Source organism: Engystomops pustulosus, chromosome 1 (assembly GCF_040894005.1).
Source record: "Engystomops pustulosus chromosome 1, aEngPut4.maternal, whole genome shotgun sequence".
Lineage (NCBI taxonomy): Eukaryota > Metazoa > Chordata > Amphibia > Anura > Leptodactylidae > Engystomops > Engystomops pustulosus.
In genome coordinates, this window is record NC_092411.1 from 142,101,152 (window position 1) to 142,116,402 (window position 15,251).

Below are 15,251 nucleotides of genomic sequence, written 5' to 3' on the forward strand. Positions count from 1 at the left end.
TTTCTGAACATACTATGCCAGTTAAGGAAGTCTATCACCTTCTAGCTCAACAGCTTTGTGCACTTTTTAAGATTCCAGATGTACCTTTCCCGTTTTCATGTGATCTGTCATTTTAGCAGACATTCTATTTATACAAATGACCTTCCATGTGCACCAGGTTAGGGCTGTAGGGTGATGTTGGTTGGTTCTGGGCAGCATATAAAAGAAGAAAGTCGGTATAACCTTTCGCCAAGAAGCGAATGTGCTAACCCCTATAATTTTTTTTTCTTCTAAAATAATAGATCACCAAGAAACATGATATGTATGTCTAGAAAGCTTATCAAATTCCCTCTGAATTTCTGGTTTTACTTGTGGGTAAATGGTACACTCACTTAGTACACTCAATTGGTAAGACTCGTAGAAATAAAAGGAAGAGATGAATGTTAAAAAAGGATATTTGTGTATTATTTCACCAATTACTCCAGTGTAAAATTCAGCTATAAGTGCATTTCTAATAACCTCCAATATTGGAGGACCCAGACGAAAGAATAAAACACATCTGTGCTGCATTGGATATGGGACACATTGAGGAACATTCAGCCACATAACAACCAGGTTGCTCAGAGGCGCAGCAGTTTCATACCTATGACATGGATAGGAGATAAATCTTTTGTGGCATAACCTCAAAGTGGATATTCACTGACATAGAAAATGTTATCTTTGGATGGTTTACAGAATATATAAAGCTCTAAAAGCTTAATTCCCTTTTACCCATTACAGTATTGCTCCTTGGAAATATTATTGAGGGGCATAGTGTATCCTATATTGAGTGGCTACAGTATGGTCAGTATTGCTGTGAAGTACAGTTTTGATATATTCAGCGGTGTGGTCAGTGTTATCAATGATGTGGGTCATGTTATTTAGCAGACACTATACACATCTATGTTCTGCAGGGGCACAGTGTGGAGATGGGATATTAAGGGGTACAGTGTGGAGATGTGCTGCAAAAGCCAAATACATCTAAAAGACAAATTTCACTGATGAGTTGCTAAATATCACTTCTACCCTGCAGTCAGCACTTGAGTCTCCTAATGTCCATCTGGATTGTGAGACAACTTATCCTCCACTGTAGCAGGAAAATGTGAAGTGTACAAAATGGTAGATGACACCCCCCCCCCCCAGTGAAGGATGCTGCAATGTAGTTTCAATGTTTGAGGATTTTGGGCCCAGAGTGATTAGTTGGATGAACTTATTGTTGTGATCACTGGGAGACCAATAAACTATATACAGGCAGTCCCCGGGTTTTGTACAAGATAGGTTCCATAGGTTTGTTCTTAAGTTGAATTTGTATGTAAGTCAAAACTGTATATAATTGTAGATCCAGACATTTTTTTTTGCCCCAGTGACAATTGTTGTTTTCAACATTTTTTGCTGTAATAGGACCAAGGATTATCAATAAAGCTTCATTAAAGTCACCTTACAGCTGATCATTGCAGCCTGGGACTAAAGGAAAGCTTCCAGAGAGCTTCACCAGAGGCCACAGTGGGCAGAGGGGTCTGTCTGTAACTAGGGGTCGTCTGTAAGTCTAGTGTACTTAAATAGGGGACTGCCAGTACACATACAGACACACACACACAAATATTTACTTTATGTTAAATGGTCTCTAAATAGACCTTTGCTAAATAATCACTGGATATTGAAGGTTCACAATGCAATGTTAAAAAGAACGAAAGTCATTAAAAATAGCATATATTTATATCTCCACCAGCATATGATGTACAGAAGTTAAAAATACACAAGAAAGTTGTAATAAAAGAAAAAACCGCCGATGTCAGTTTTCATGCCTGACTCAGCAGAAGATGATGCTTTGCTCAGAATGGCAAAAGTTTAATTTACATAACTCATACTGAGTGCTAAAATGTTTTAATATCAGAGTAGACATCACTCTCAATTCTTTCAAAGACAATAACTGCTTTGTAAGCAGTATCTGCAGAGCTTTGTATAGATGTGTTTGGGAATTTTTTTGGAAGGTAGAACATTTGAAGGGCAGTGTCTCTTTTCTGATAATTTAATCTCAAGAAAAAGAAACACTCTTTCCTTCCTGAAACAAGGTGTAGATCTTTTAGTAATGACTGGGTTACATTCCTATGGAATGTATTGATGGTGGATTTTAATGTGGGAATTGGCTGTAGAAATTCAGCTGTAATGTACAACCATGGCCATGTGGATGCGAATATAAAATTTTTTTACACACACACACCAAAAAAAGTGCCAAGATGACAAAATGATGTATATTCTTAAATGCAACAGCTTTTTAGAGTAAAGCATAAAGGCTTTCTGCTGCCCGCCTTGATTAAATGGTCACATCTTATAAGAATAGTGGAAGAGAACCTACATGCACAACATGCCTATACTTCTGTATACTAAAATCCACTGTAGATATACAGTATTTTTCGGACTATAAGGCGCACCATTAATAAATGCCTACTAAATGTCTAGGTTCATATATAAGGCGCACTTGATTATAAGGATGAATGACCAGCAGGTGGCAGACCTGTGCACAGTTCAAGGCAGCTGTTGTCTGTCAGTATGGTTCATATATAAGGCGCACTGGACTATAAGGCGCACCTTTGATTTCTGAGAAAATCGAAGGAGTTTTTATTGCGCCTTATAGTCCGAAAACTACAGTAGTATGCTAATAAAATACCCATATCATCAAATTTGATACCCATATCAAAACTATTTTGTTAAATCTGACTTTTTATCTGATTTTGTTGCCAAATATATTTTATTGGTAATGTCAACCTTCCTTATGATGGCCCTTCAACGGTTTGTTTTTCTTTGACCAAAACTATCAGCATGGCAACTGTAAGCTAAGGTTTTCTTTCACTCATTTCACTTATTATGGCACTGGCCATAATAAAGTCCAAACTTTTCACATAGAAGGGTAGCTTTTCATTTAAAGGGAACCTACCACCACGAATTTACCTATAAAAGGTAGATCGGGTGGTAGGTGGATCAATAGGACGTGAGGATTGCCCCAATATTCAAATTTCCTTATGCGGCTACTGGGGCGTGGAGTAGCCGCATCTGAGGTTACACAGGGCGGCTGCTCCACGGGCGGCTTTCTCCTCCTACCGAAAATCTTTGCATGCGTAGAACAGCAGGCCCGTGCCTCAGATGTGGCTACTCCACGCCCCAGTAGCCGCATAAGGAAATTTGAATATTGGGGCAATAAAACTTTTCAAAACATTGCGGGGATGTGAGGATTAGCCCTTAGAAGGGCTATCATCACGTCCTATTGATCCACCTACCACCCGATCTACCTTTATAGGTAGTTTCGTGGTGGTAGGTTCCCTTCAAATAGGGTAAAGACTGGACAGAACCAACTGGGGTGCTTGTTTTTTTTTTTGTTTTGGTATATTTAATTTATTTTAAGAATAATTTAATTGGGACCCAGGAAAAAAAATGTCTATCCATTTTGTGTTTTTTTCAGGATTCGTGCATGACCAACCTAATAGAATGTCATCTATTTTGTCGGATTGCTACAGGTAAATCCATTTAGTGGTTACATTTATTTACATAGTGAAAATCATTACAAAAAATTAATTAATAGCAAATTGTATAGTAGGTTATTCTGAATTCCTAATAAGCCAACAAAAGTATATTAAAAGGAAACCTTTCAGCAGAAATTGACCTAATAAACCACTACAAGTATGCTACCAAGCAGCTGAACACCTTTCACATCATGTTTTTTTTCATGACCCAAAGTGGTGTCATCATCCAGAAAATCAACTTTGAAGTGAGATGTGAACTGGTTGTATAAAGTCAAGGAGGCAGAGAGTATAACACTGAAACCAAGCTCTCTCTTCCTCTAAAAGCCCCCTTCATTGTAATTGATGTCCAGAGACATTACTAACCAAAGTCCAATGAATGATCTCAATCACAGAGTAGGAGTCATTCAGAGTCACCCACCTTGACTTCAGTGTTACAATCTCCGCCTCCTTGACTTTATAAAATCAATTTACATCTCACTTCAAAGATGAATTTTAGATGATTCCATCACACTGGACCATGAAAGAAACAAAAACCAGGGGGTATCACGCAGTTTGACAATATATTGGTAGGGGTTTATTAGGTCAATTGCTGATGACAGGTTCCCTTTAAAAAGATGACGCTCTCTTTAGTATTTTAGGATGTCATTTTATGTGAACACTAAACATGGAAGAATAATACATTTTATACATTAGGTATACATTCTTCTGTAGTCACACCAAGAACATTTCATTTATGCCTACAAATAACCACTGAGAAATGTGCCAAATCATTTAAGGGAATGTCTCAGAGACAACCATTTCAAGAAATCAGCTGATCAATGGTTCTGTATCTGGCAGTTACTTGATTCCACCAGTAAAAGCAATAGCCAGCCAAGAATATCACCTGCATTGATGGAAAATTTAGTATTGCATGGTGACTGCTAAGGTAAACAGCCATCCATGAATTATAATGCGATCCCTATAACGGACATCTATATGGACTAATCGGCCGTCTTCATGAGGCAAATCTTTCATGAGAAGTACAGTAACTACTCCTTGTTCTACACCTATGAATAGTTCAGAAGCCAAGGCATTGCATAATATTAAGAAACTACAGACTAAAGAGCCACTTCTGAAGAGCTCAGAGAGAATGCCCACTTAATCAGGTCAGTAGAAAACAAACCAATATAATGCAGAGCCATTTGTATTGTTTAGTTCTAATTGAATGGTTTCTGTTTTACGAGTCTGCTGGAAACATGGCATGCTTATTTGTTTCTTTGAAGGCGTCAGATTTTCTAAGAATACTAATTAATTTTCTAGCCTAACTCCCTTTCTTTTTTGCTTGGTACTTTCTCTTGTTGCCAAAACAGCCTTCAATTTGTGCATTCTGGTGAAGGAAGAACAAAGGTCATGAAGGTCGACAAGGTATATGAACAAACCAGCAGACACTGAAGATGAGACACAAGAGTCAGCCTTTGATGAAAGCACAAATGCGGTCTTACAATGCTGGAAACTAGAGGCCTTTGACTCTTTACAATGACATTATTCACCAATGTTAAAAAAAATAATAATATTAAGCCACAAACCTAAAAGCTGAGCCATTTCAAAGACTCATCTACAACAAAAGTCATAATAAACATCACATCTAAAAACACAATTCATGTAAATGCGGAGACCAAACACAAGTGGCCGTTGAGTTGCTTTCGCAGATTTAGGTTCTAATCCTATTGTGAAACTAAAAGATAATAAGGTAAATACTTTAAAATGTAAATTGAAATTTACAAAAGTAGCATGACCTGCTTTCATTCACTGTATCAGTTTGTTGAAAAATTTTAAGGATCAACGAGCAGGAAAACGGTTCCAAGGTGTTGCTTGACTTGGCCAGTTTTCCCACTTGTAACACCTTAGGGTCACATGCTTTAAATGCTGGCTGGATAAATTTGCTCATTCCAAAAACTTTCAAGAAATCTATAGATAAAGTACTGATAAATATTCGCTTTCATTTCTCACTCCTTTTATCAAACTTCACTGTATTCATCTTAAACATGGCATATGCTTGTTTATTGCTGTGTACACATAGAAAGCGTATATGCTTAAAAGATTTCCTAACTCTACTTATTTTTCTCTCAAAGGCTGAAAATGAAATTTATGGATTTGAATATTAAAATGGATATTCAAAAACTAGCAGTATTTTTTTTTACCGTTTGTCAATCACAGAATTGACACAATTTAGCTGTAAATTTCTTGTCATTATAAAATACAGATCTTCAATTTAAATTTACAGGAATGAACCACAGCAGGCTGTACTCAAACAATTTTAATAACCTATTAAATTGCAACTTCTGATTCATTTTATAACTGCGTTCCTTTGGGGACCATTCTATCAAGATAAAGACAGATTTTTTTTTATACGTTAAAGAGATAAATAGCGTCATTAATCTGCAACATTTCTTTTCTATTATCTGAGAAAATGAGGAGTTATTTTATTTCGATCTTCAGGTAATTAGCCTCCGCTTGCCAGGCAGAAAATGTCTGTGTTCTAAAAATTAAATATGTGTCATTAAAGTGGAATTTACCATAATGTCATTTATCTTCATATAGTTCATCAGTGACTGCAATGGGCCTGGGGATGCATCGGCTTTTGCAAAGGAAGCATTAAAACAAATTGAAAAACAGAATAATCCCAAACCCACTTCAACATCGGCATGGCCATTTGGGTAATTAAATAGTGGTATTTAAAGTTTTAATTTAGATTTCCCTTCAGTTCATCAGTAGGCAAATGAGGTTCTCATATTCATAAATGTTTGTGGAAAAAGGTTCCATAGAAAAAGCAGATTAATTAAGTATAGAAAATGAATCATCAAGCAGTATTCCAATTTGTCTACGTATGTACAGACTTTATTTCTGAAATCCATTTATACTAGAATTGTAGAAAAACTGAATAGAATTAATATTGCCACATTTAACATTTTCCAATGACAATTTATATAATTAAGAGAATATGTCCCATACAATTTATCCTGTTACTATTTTGCCTGGCTGCTTAGAAAGTGTCATAAAAGTAAGAATGTTTTAATGCTGCTGAAGGCAAAAAAAAAAATCTCATAAAAATTACTTTTATAATATTTATTTGCGTATCCCGGAATACAGTTTTCTCCAAAAAAAAAAAAAAAAAAGCTGAAAAAAGGGGGGAAAAAATATAACTAATTTTAAGATTTTCACATTTACCATTATGTGTGCTGGCTGTTTACTGGAACAGTAAAAAGATTAAATTCTACAACAGTATGCTAAAAATATTGTAAAATCCATATTACTGTATTAAGCACTATCGTACTAAGTAAAAAATAAATAAAATAAAAGATAACTTAGTATGTAAAAATTGTCTCTGTGTGGGTATATATGTTTAATGATGTATGTGTATTTTCTTAGTGTGTGTATGGTACAAAAGCTTCAGTGAGACTTATACTATGTCTTGCCATAGCATTTATTTCCGCATATTACATACAATGTATGCTTATGCATCACAAACATAAAAGTCCTAATTAAATAGATAGAAATGTAAAATATTTATAATATTACATAATTAGGATAAAGGGTAGGTAATCCCTCTATAACTAATGTACCACAGCAAGGTTCAATCTCAACCAGCGAGCTGTCTAAAGACCTTTGCAATATTATTGTTCATAAAGTCACTGGTGGTATTGGTTACCGAATGATCTCTAAACTACTGAAAAGTCCACTGTTGGGGTCATAATCCAGAAGTAGAAAGAAAATTATTTTACCATACACAGCCAAACACCCCCCATAATATCTCAGTGGATCGGTTGTTAACATCTCATGAGAATTTAATTTCAATAGCACCACTAGAAATGTACTGGTTTATTGTTAAAGAGAATCTGTCACCAGGAATTTCCTTTTTTGCTGTTGTTGGGTTCCAACAGCCTAAGCTGTCCTGTAATGACACGCCCCGCAGCAGCTCGCCAGTTCATGAAACGCCCCGCAGCGGCTCGCCAGTTCATGACACGCCCCGCAGCGGCTCGCCAGTTCATGACACGCCCCGCAGCGGCTCGCCAGTTCATGACACGCCCCGCAGCGGCTCGCCAGTGCATGACACGCCCCGCAGCGGCTCGCCAGTGCATGACACGCCCCGCAGCGGCTCGCCAGTGCATGACACGCCCCGCAGCAGCTCGCCAGTGCATGACACGCCCCGCAGCAGCTCGCCAGTGCATGACACGCCCCGCAGCAGCTCGCCAGTGCATGACACGCCCCGCAGCAGCTCGCCAGTGCATGACACGCCCCGCAGCAGCTCGCCAGTGCATGACACGCCCCGCAGCAGCTCGCCAGTGCATGACACGCCCCGCAGCAGCTCGCCAGTGCATGACACGCCCCGCAGCAGCTCGCCAGTGCATGACACGCCCCGCAGCAGCTCGCCAGTGCATGACACGCCCCGCAGCAGCTCGCCAGTGCATGACACGCCCCGCAGCAGCTCGCCAGTGCATGACACGCCCTGCAGCAGTTCGCCAGTTCATGAAACGCGCTGCAGCAGTTCGCCAGTTAATGAAACACCCTGCAGTAGCCCCCCTGTTCATGAAATGCTCTGCAGTAGCCCCCCCTGTTCATAAAATGCCCTGCAGCCCCTCTCTCTGCCAGCCAGTGCTCACTATGAAATCAGCAGCGGCGACACTGCTGCTTCATAGTGTGTGCTGGTGGACAGAGCGCAAAGACGCATCTCTGCCCGCTCCGGTAGGAGTGAAGAGGAGGCGCCGTGGGGTGCATCGGAAGGAGAGTATGTTTGTTTTTATACAATAGTGTATAAGCCAAGGGTTTTTTTCAGCACATTTTTGGTGCTTAAAAACTTGGCTTTTACACATGTATATATGGCAAGTTTCATTCACATTATCTAGTTCCCTGCCAGCATCATATGGCAAGTCCCAGGGGAGGGGACAGCTGCAGCCTGTGTGTGCCTGTGTATCCTCATGCTTTCTTCCTCTCCTCCACACCATCCCTGCCTGCTCAATGCACATGACAGGAAGTGGAGAGGGAGCTACATGAGTATGAAGGAGAGGAGACAGGCACACACAAGCTGCAGCTGCCCCCTCCCCAGGGACTTACCACACGCTGCAGCCAGGTAGTGTGAGTTATATAAACTTATATAAACCTATATAAACCACTGATATGATTCAGAATGCTGACAAAGGCATTTCTAAAATCAGCATAAAATGGGATTCCTGGTGACAGGTTCCTTTTAGCATGTTTTAGACTTATTTTAGATTACAGATGGGACAACTGATCACTAGTACAAGGGACTAGAGTTCTGCCTTTCCTTTCACTGACATATCTGCACTAAGGAGAAGACTGTAATGAGCTGTGGATGTTTCAGACAAAACAATCCACCAAGTGGATATACCTTTAGCATTGGGCATATTGAGAACTGTATCATTGCTACATATAGACGCAAAATGATGCTGCAGCCGGTGTCAGGAACTGTAACTTGGCGGGGAGGTTGTGAGGGGGGGGGGGCTGATAAATTCCCTAGGTCTCAAAGCTGTTAAATTGAGCACTTGTCAATATCGGGCATTTCTCAGGTCCCCTCATAATTTAAAGCAATCATTGTAGGAAGAAAAAAAGTTGAGAGGGTTGTTAGAATGCATTTCTGTGTCCTCATAGAATTAAAGGAAGTGAAACTGATGCAAGGCCTACTGTTATTACTGTCCCACAAGTACTGGGGCCCCAGACTCAGCCAGATTGTACAGAGAGGGGCTTTTTCAGGACATGAATTCTCCTGGGGATTCTATGCAGCTGCCATCTGTATTCACAGGAATCAGGAGGTAACAGCTGCATCACAAACCACCACATATTGCAAACATACCTTACCTAACAGAGGGCTACATTTCTTACTTGGAAAGGGAACAAACATGTGTATAGTTACTTACACAACTTACACATAAACTCTTTGCTACACAATGGTGCAATGGTCACCAGCAGTAATGGCAGAATCAAGAAAGGTTTCTGTATCAGGGACCAACTATAGTATGGAAGATCAGAGAAATGGAGTGTACCCAGTTGAAAATGCACTTGATACAACAGAAGGCTTTGAATTCACAGAGAACATAGGATAAATACCAGCATGGTCATTGGATAAATTAAGGCATTATGGTCCATCACATTTTTTTATTTACTTTTGCAAAAGACTGGGCACCTTTTGGCTTAAGGCAATCTAAGTAGGCAGAGAATATCTCTGAAACGGCTGATATTATAGACTCACCGACATGGCACCTCATGCAAGTGAGTAGGGGCCAGGACCATCACATTAACCCTCATGCACTTTGCATACAAACATAGGGGGGAGATTTATCAGAAGTGTGTTAGAGCAGAACTGTTCTTGTTGCCCATGGCAACCATCAGAGCTCAGCTTTATTTTTTGCCACAGCTGTTTACAAAATGAAAGCTGAGCCGTGGACAACTACAGCAGTTCAGCTCGCACACACTTCTGATAAAGCTTCCCCATAGTGCACGGACAACAACTCTCTGTTCTTTTCTATGGGATCATACACACAGCTGTGGTTCTGAGGGCCCCAGTGTGAACCGACTCAGCAAGTCATTCTTGCGCATTTGAGCAGACCTCACACACCGATGATACACAGACCTGTGATTTGCACATATTCATGCGCATGAAGGCTAAAACAGCATTGGCTCAACACAGATGCCTTTAGACCCAAACACTTGTGTTCAGAAACGAGCAATACATTCTTGTTTTGCTGATAAACAACGCAAAACATGATTCACATAATGTACGCTACTGAGTCTAAATGCATCTAGGATCAGGAGTAGCTCCTCCCCATTGTGCTTGAATTTAAATTCTAGACAAAATTCAGACACTACATGTAAACATTACCAGAGTTAAAATAAAAAAGAAAACCTACAAAAAAACCGAAACTACAAACGAACTAACAAAGGTTACACATCAAAAACTGGCGAGAGATGTACTTTAAATGGCTCGTCTCATGTTTGAAAAACTATCTGTAAAGAGGTTGTCCTTGGTATTATTCTGCAACTCCAAAAAACTTAAAAGGAAATCTTCCATCAAAGTCAAGAATGGTAAACCAGGGACACTAAAGGCTCAAACTATTACAGTTCCATCACAGCTGTTTGGCTCTGTACAGCCCGTTTCCACAGACTCCACATGTTTGTGTGCATGAGTCCTTACTCATAGATTCAGGCACTGTGACTGTAATACTCTTCTTATATTTGTTATCCATGGCCTCCTTTCTTCTAAAATCAACTTTTACATTGATGCTAATAAGGCAGAAGAGCTCAGGGAGCCTTACCAAAGCCCCTACATACTGCAGCTTTACAGTCTGTTACACTGTCTTCCCCTCCCCCATTCTCCCCCAGCACTTCACACCTCCCTCTACCTGCTGTAATCTCATGCAGCAGAGGAAGTTTCAGCATGCAATGGGATGGGGGAAGCGCGCCTGCACAGTGTAACAGCCTGCGATTCTGCAGCATGGAGGATATCTGCTAACACTACTAGAGCCCTATTATAGAAATTGCACCCCAGAACCTATTTAAAACAGCTTTTAGTAACTTTGTTAACATTACAGGTTTTCGGGGATTAAAACAAAATGGAGATGCAATAGAGAAATAAAATTTTTTGAAAAATACTTTAATTTAGCCCAAAAAATTACACATATTCATAAAATGCTTGAGGAGATGCACTTTACAGATACTTCATTGGGGCATCTATAGATTATTGATGAGATTTTATTAACTCTTACCTGGTGGAAGAAAATTGGTTTTTGGTCAACACAGGAAATGAAGAGAGATGCCTCCCTCATTTGACAAAAACCATTGCCTTTCAGATTCCTATAGCACTTGACTCTAATGAATCTGGTCTTTTAAGAAGCATTAATGTAGGATTAGGTCAATAAATGCACACGACAGGTGTGCTAAACACAGGTGAATAGATTTATGAGATGCAAATACTTTGGAAACTCCAGCGCGCTTATTTGTACACCAGCACATTCTTCCTTACTTAATCCCGTCTCAGCTGATACCCAATTAAAAGGGCATTGTGCATCTAATTAGCAGAGTATTGTACATCACTGGCAAGCACAACAGAATTTAAGAGTGGCTGAGCACGAGGAACATGGACTGAGGACTCAAATCCCATTTTGGTGGTTTGCAATCATGAGTTCAATACTCTGTTAATTGGGTGAACCATAACCTTCTAATTGGGTCTCAGCTGAGACACAGAGGCAAGGGGGGAGGAAATGCAGGGATTTAGGTGAGGGGGCTAAAACAAAGAGCTGCAAGTGAACAAGTTGGAGCTAACTAGATCCTTTACATGTCCAAGCAGTGCTTCTAGTACTAAACCCCTGACATCAGAAACATAACAAATAGACACACATCTTAGCCACACATCAAAGGCAAAGGTGTTGCATAGATCTGCTTTAAACATTGAGATTTTACATTTATCTTCAATGCAAACGAGTATCACGGTTTGGAAATGAGTTAAAGTAAATATGAGATCCATTACCAATAATTTCTATTTCATGATAAAAAGACTGTACAGTCCTGAAAATGTTAGCAAAAAAAATGACACCACCTACAGCTCTGTACACCAAAGTATGAAAAAGTCATTAGCGCCAGAACATGGCAAAATAATATTTTTTTTTTTTTTGTACAGGTTTTAATTTTTGTAAATGTATGAAAACATTATAAAACCTATACAAATTTGGTAACCCTGTGATCGTACTGACCCAAATAATAAAGTAAACCTGTAATTTGGGGCGCACAGTGAAAGCTGTAAAATTCAAGCCCACAAGAAAACAGCACAAATGCCTTTTATTTTTATTTTTTTTTTACCAATTTCACTACATTTGGAATTTTTTCCCCGCTTCCCATTACACGGCATGGAATATTAAATACCGTTGCTATGTACAATTTTTTAAGCAGAAAACAAGCCCTCATACAGCTCCTTACATGGAAAAGTTGTGATTTTTGAAGGCAAGGAGTGAAAAATGAAAATACATAAAACCAGAAAGAGCTAGCATGTAGCAATAGTATGTATTGCTCAAAAGTGGGGAGCTAAAGACCCACCCCTGGCAGGTACATGGTTTAAGCTTTTCATACAAAGACTACGAGAAAATTTGGTTTAGAAACAAAAAGGAGGAAAAAAAAATATGAAAATCTGGGAAATCTGGCAAGGGTAGAGCACGGGATACTCCTAAGTGACATTACGGAAGGTGGGAAGGGTTTGGTTTTTTTGCTCTTTTCTTTTTGCCGTTGGAGCAGAGGGCGGGTCGGGGTGTAGGGGTTGTATTTGGCCAGTAGAAAAGCTTACGACTAATATACATCATAATGACTTTAAATCAGTCTGAAAACTTTTAGGAAAGAGGGTAAAACCTTTTGTGTTCTTCCTCTTCTGCCTTTTGGTTGGCCTTTCGAATGTTACACATTACTGAAGTATATTCAAAAGAATGGTAGCTGGAATTCGAAGTTAGCGCAGTATTGGATACCCGTTACACTTGGTTGAAAAATTTATGTATATTACAGCACTGCAACCTTCCGAGTCGCATTTATCGACTTCACGCTTTTTGAGTATTGTGATATGTATATGTATGATATGTAGACACCTTTGTAACGAATTCTGTAAGGCAAATATCTGTTTTCCATCAGATGTTTTTATATATTATCTTCTTGGCTTTTAAACAGGTTTACTGTTTAAAAAAAAAAAAAAAAAAAACCAAGACAAGTACATTAGAGTCTCTAGTTTGAGAAACTTACACCTGACAGGTCCCTCAACTGGCAGCTTCATTAACTAGTACCAAAAGCCAGTGTCAACCTCTATAATGAAAAGTCTAGGATGCTGGCCTTCAGGGCAGAGTGGCAAAAGAAAGCCATATCTGGACATTTCTAGGTTTGAGAAAAAAAAAATTGAGACACAGAGAAACTGAAAGAGTGCCTGACACCATCTATCAAGCATGGTGGAGGTAATGTGATGATCTAGGGCAGTGGTGGCGAACCTATGGCACGGGTGCCAGAGGTGGCACTCAGAGCCCTTTCTGTGGGCACCCAGGCCTTCATCCCAATTTGCCAGATAGGACTCGAGGCTTTCTCCTGTGATCCAATACAGCCCAGGATGTGCCAAGCTCAGTGCTATTTTCAAGCAACATCCTTGGCTGCCAGGACTACTGGAGGAGCAAGAAGGTGTGGATAGAGATGGATTATCATTGGAGCTCCTACTCTTGGTTACCTGATTCTTCCTCTTCAGGGGACCCTTTAGGGAAGCTACAGTCCAAATTTCTCCATCATCTTTCTATTGTATTGGTGAACTCAGGACACCAATACGATTAAAACCTGTGATACAGCAGGGATCAATAAGTTACTGCTTAAATTGTCATGTTGGCACTTCGCGACATATACGTGGGTTTTGGTTGTAGCTTGGGCACTCTGTCTCCAAAAGGTTCGCCATCACTGGTCTAGGGTTACTTTGGTGCTGGTAAAGTGAAGAGTTGTACAAGGTGTGGACAGCACTTTCTTGAAGTCAATTTCATCCTAAGCACACAGGCCTCTGCTTTAAATGATTTCAGCACATATGTGGCCACAGGACATCATTAGTCTCTCACACTGCTCTGATGGGATCATGGCCCACTCTTCTTCTTGTCTCTTCCACAGTTCTGTGACTGTTGTGGCTTTGTCACTATGGGTCTTCCAGTGATTTTCTATTGGGTTTAGATCAGGACTCGGGGCTGCCCATTTTATTGTTTCAATTTTTCTGTTTCAAGGAATGGCTTTATCCATTTTGCTGTGACAGGTGGCACTGTCCTGTATAAAAATTGCTGGCTGAAGAACACAGGGAAGGAAACGAATGTTGTTGAAGAAGGTTCTGATTTGCATTCCATCTGCCATGTAGACATACTGTACCACCTCTCACTGACTTCTTTACACACTTTGGGTTCAGTCTTCAGTTTGTTGACTAATATAATGTTTCCCCATCAGACCCAACAAAATTAAACTTTCTTTCAACATTGAAATGAACTGTGGACCACTTCCCCTCTGGCAACACAACAAGCTCCTGAACAAAAGTGAGTTTAGCCTTTCTGATAATGAGAGGTTTGGTCACTGCAGAGTGGGCTTTCAGTCCAAATGCTCTTAGAAGTTGTGACACTGTATGACAAGCCAGATCCTTACCATATTCATTTCTGAAATGGCAGGTAATTCCAGCTCTACGTTATTTTGTACTCTCTATCTTTGTCTTTAGAGGGTAACCCGCCTTCTTGTGGAACTCGAATGAGTTTGTGAGGTTGTAAATATGCAATATTCTAAAAAAAAAAAAAATCAAAGACTTGGAACAAACAACTTCTCTTGAAATGGCTGGGTCACTGCTTCGGCCTCCAAATGGTCAACCTGCTGCCGCAAGGTTTCACTCACTTTGGAACAGCACAATTTTGAGTGAAGTTAGGATGCCACTTAATGACCAGGACCTTTTTGTTTTTGCATTTTCATTCTTCACCTTTAAAAATCCATAACATTTTTATTTTTCCATGTAATGAGCTGTGTTACAGCTTGTTTTCTATGTAACAAATTGTACTTCACAGTGAAAGATTTCAATATTACATATCATGTACTGGGAAGCAGGAAGGAAATTCCAAATTGGTGAAAAAAATGCATTTTCTTGTGGGCTTGGATTTTACAGTTTTAACGGTGCTCCCCAAATGACAGGTTTACTTT

The 15,251-nt window shown here is 39.6% G+C and overlaps 1 protein-coding gene and 1 long non-coding RNA gene across 4 annotated transcripts in view; one reads left to right on the plus strand and one right to left on the minus strand.

Annotated features, from left to right (window-relative positions):
• The window catches only part of ZCCHC7 (zinc finger CCHC-type containing 7), a 110,318-nt gene that overhangs the window by 59,222 nt on the left and 35,845 nt on the right, over nt 1-15,251 (minus strand). The window lies entirely within an intron of this gene.
• LOC140134619 (uncharacterized) lies at nt 3,471-5,094 on the plus strand. Its single transcript, XR_011856365.1, has 3 exons — nt 3,471-3,530; nt 4,593-4,681; nt 4,886-5,094. It is a non-coding gene; the product is annotated as an uncharacterized lncRNA (long non-coding RNA).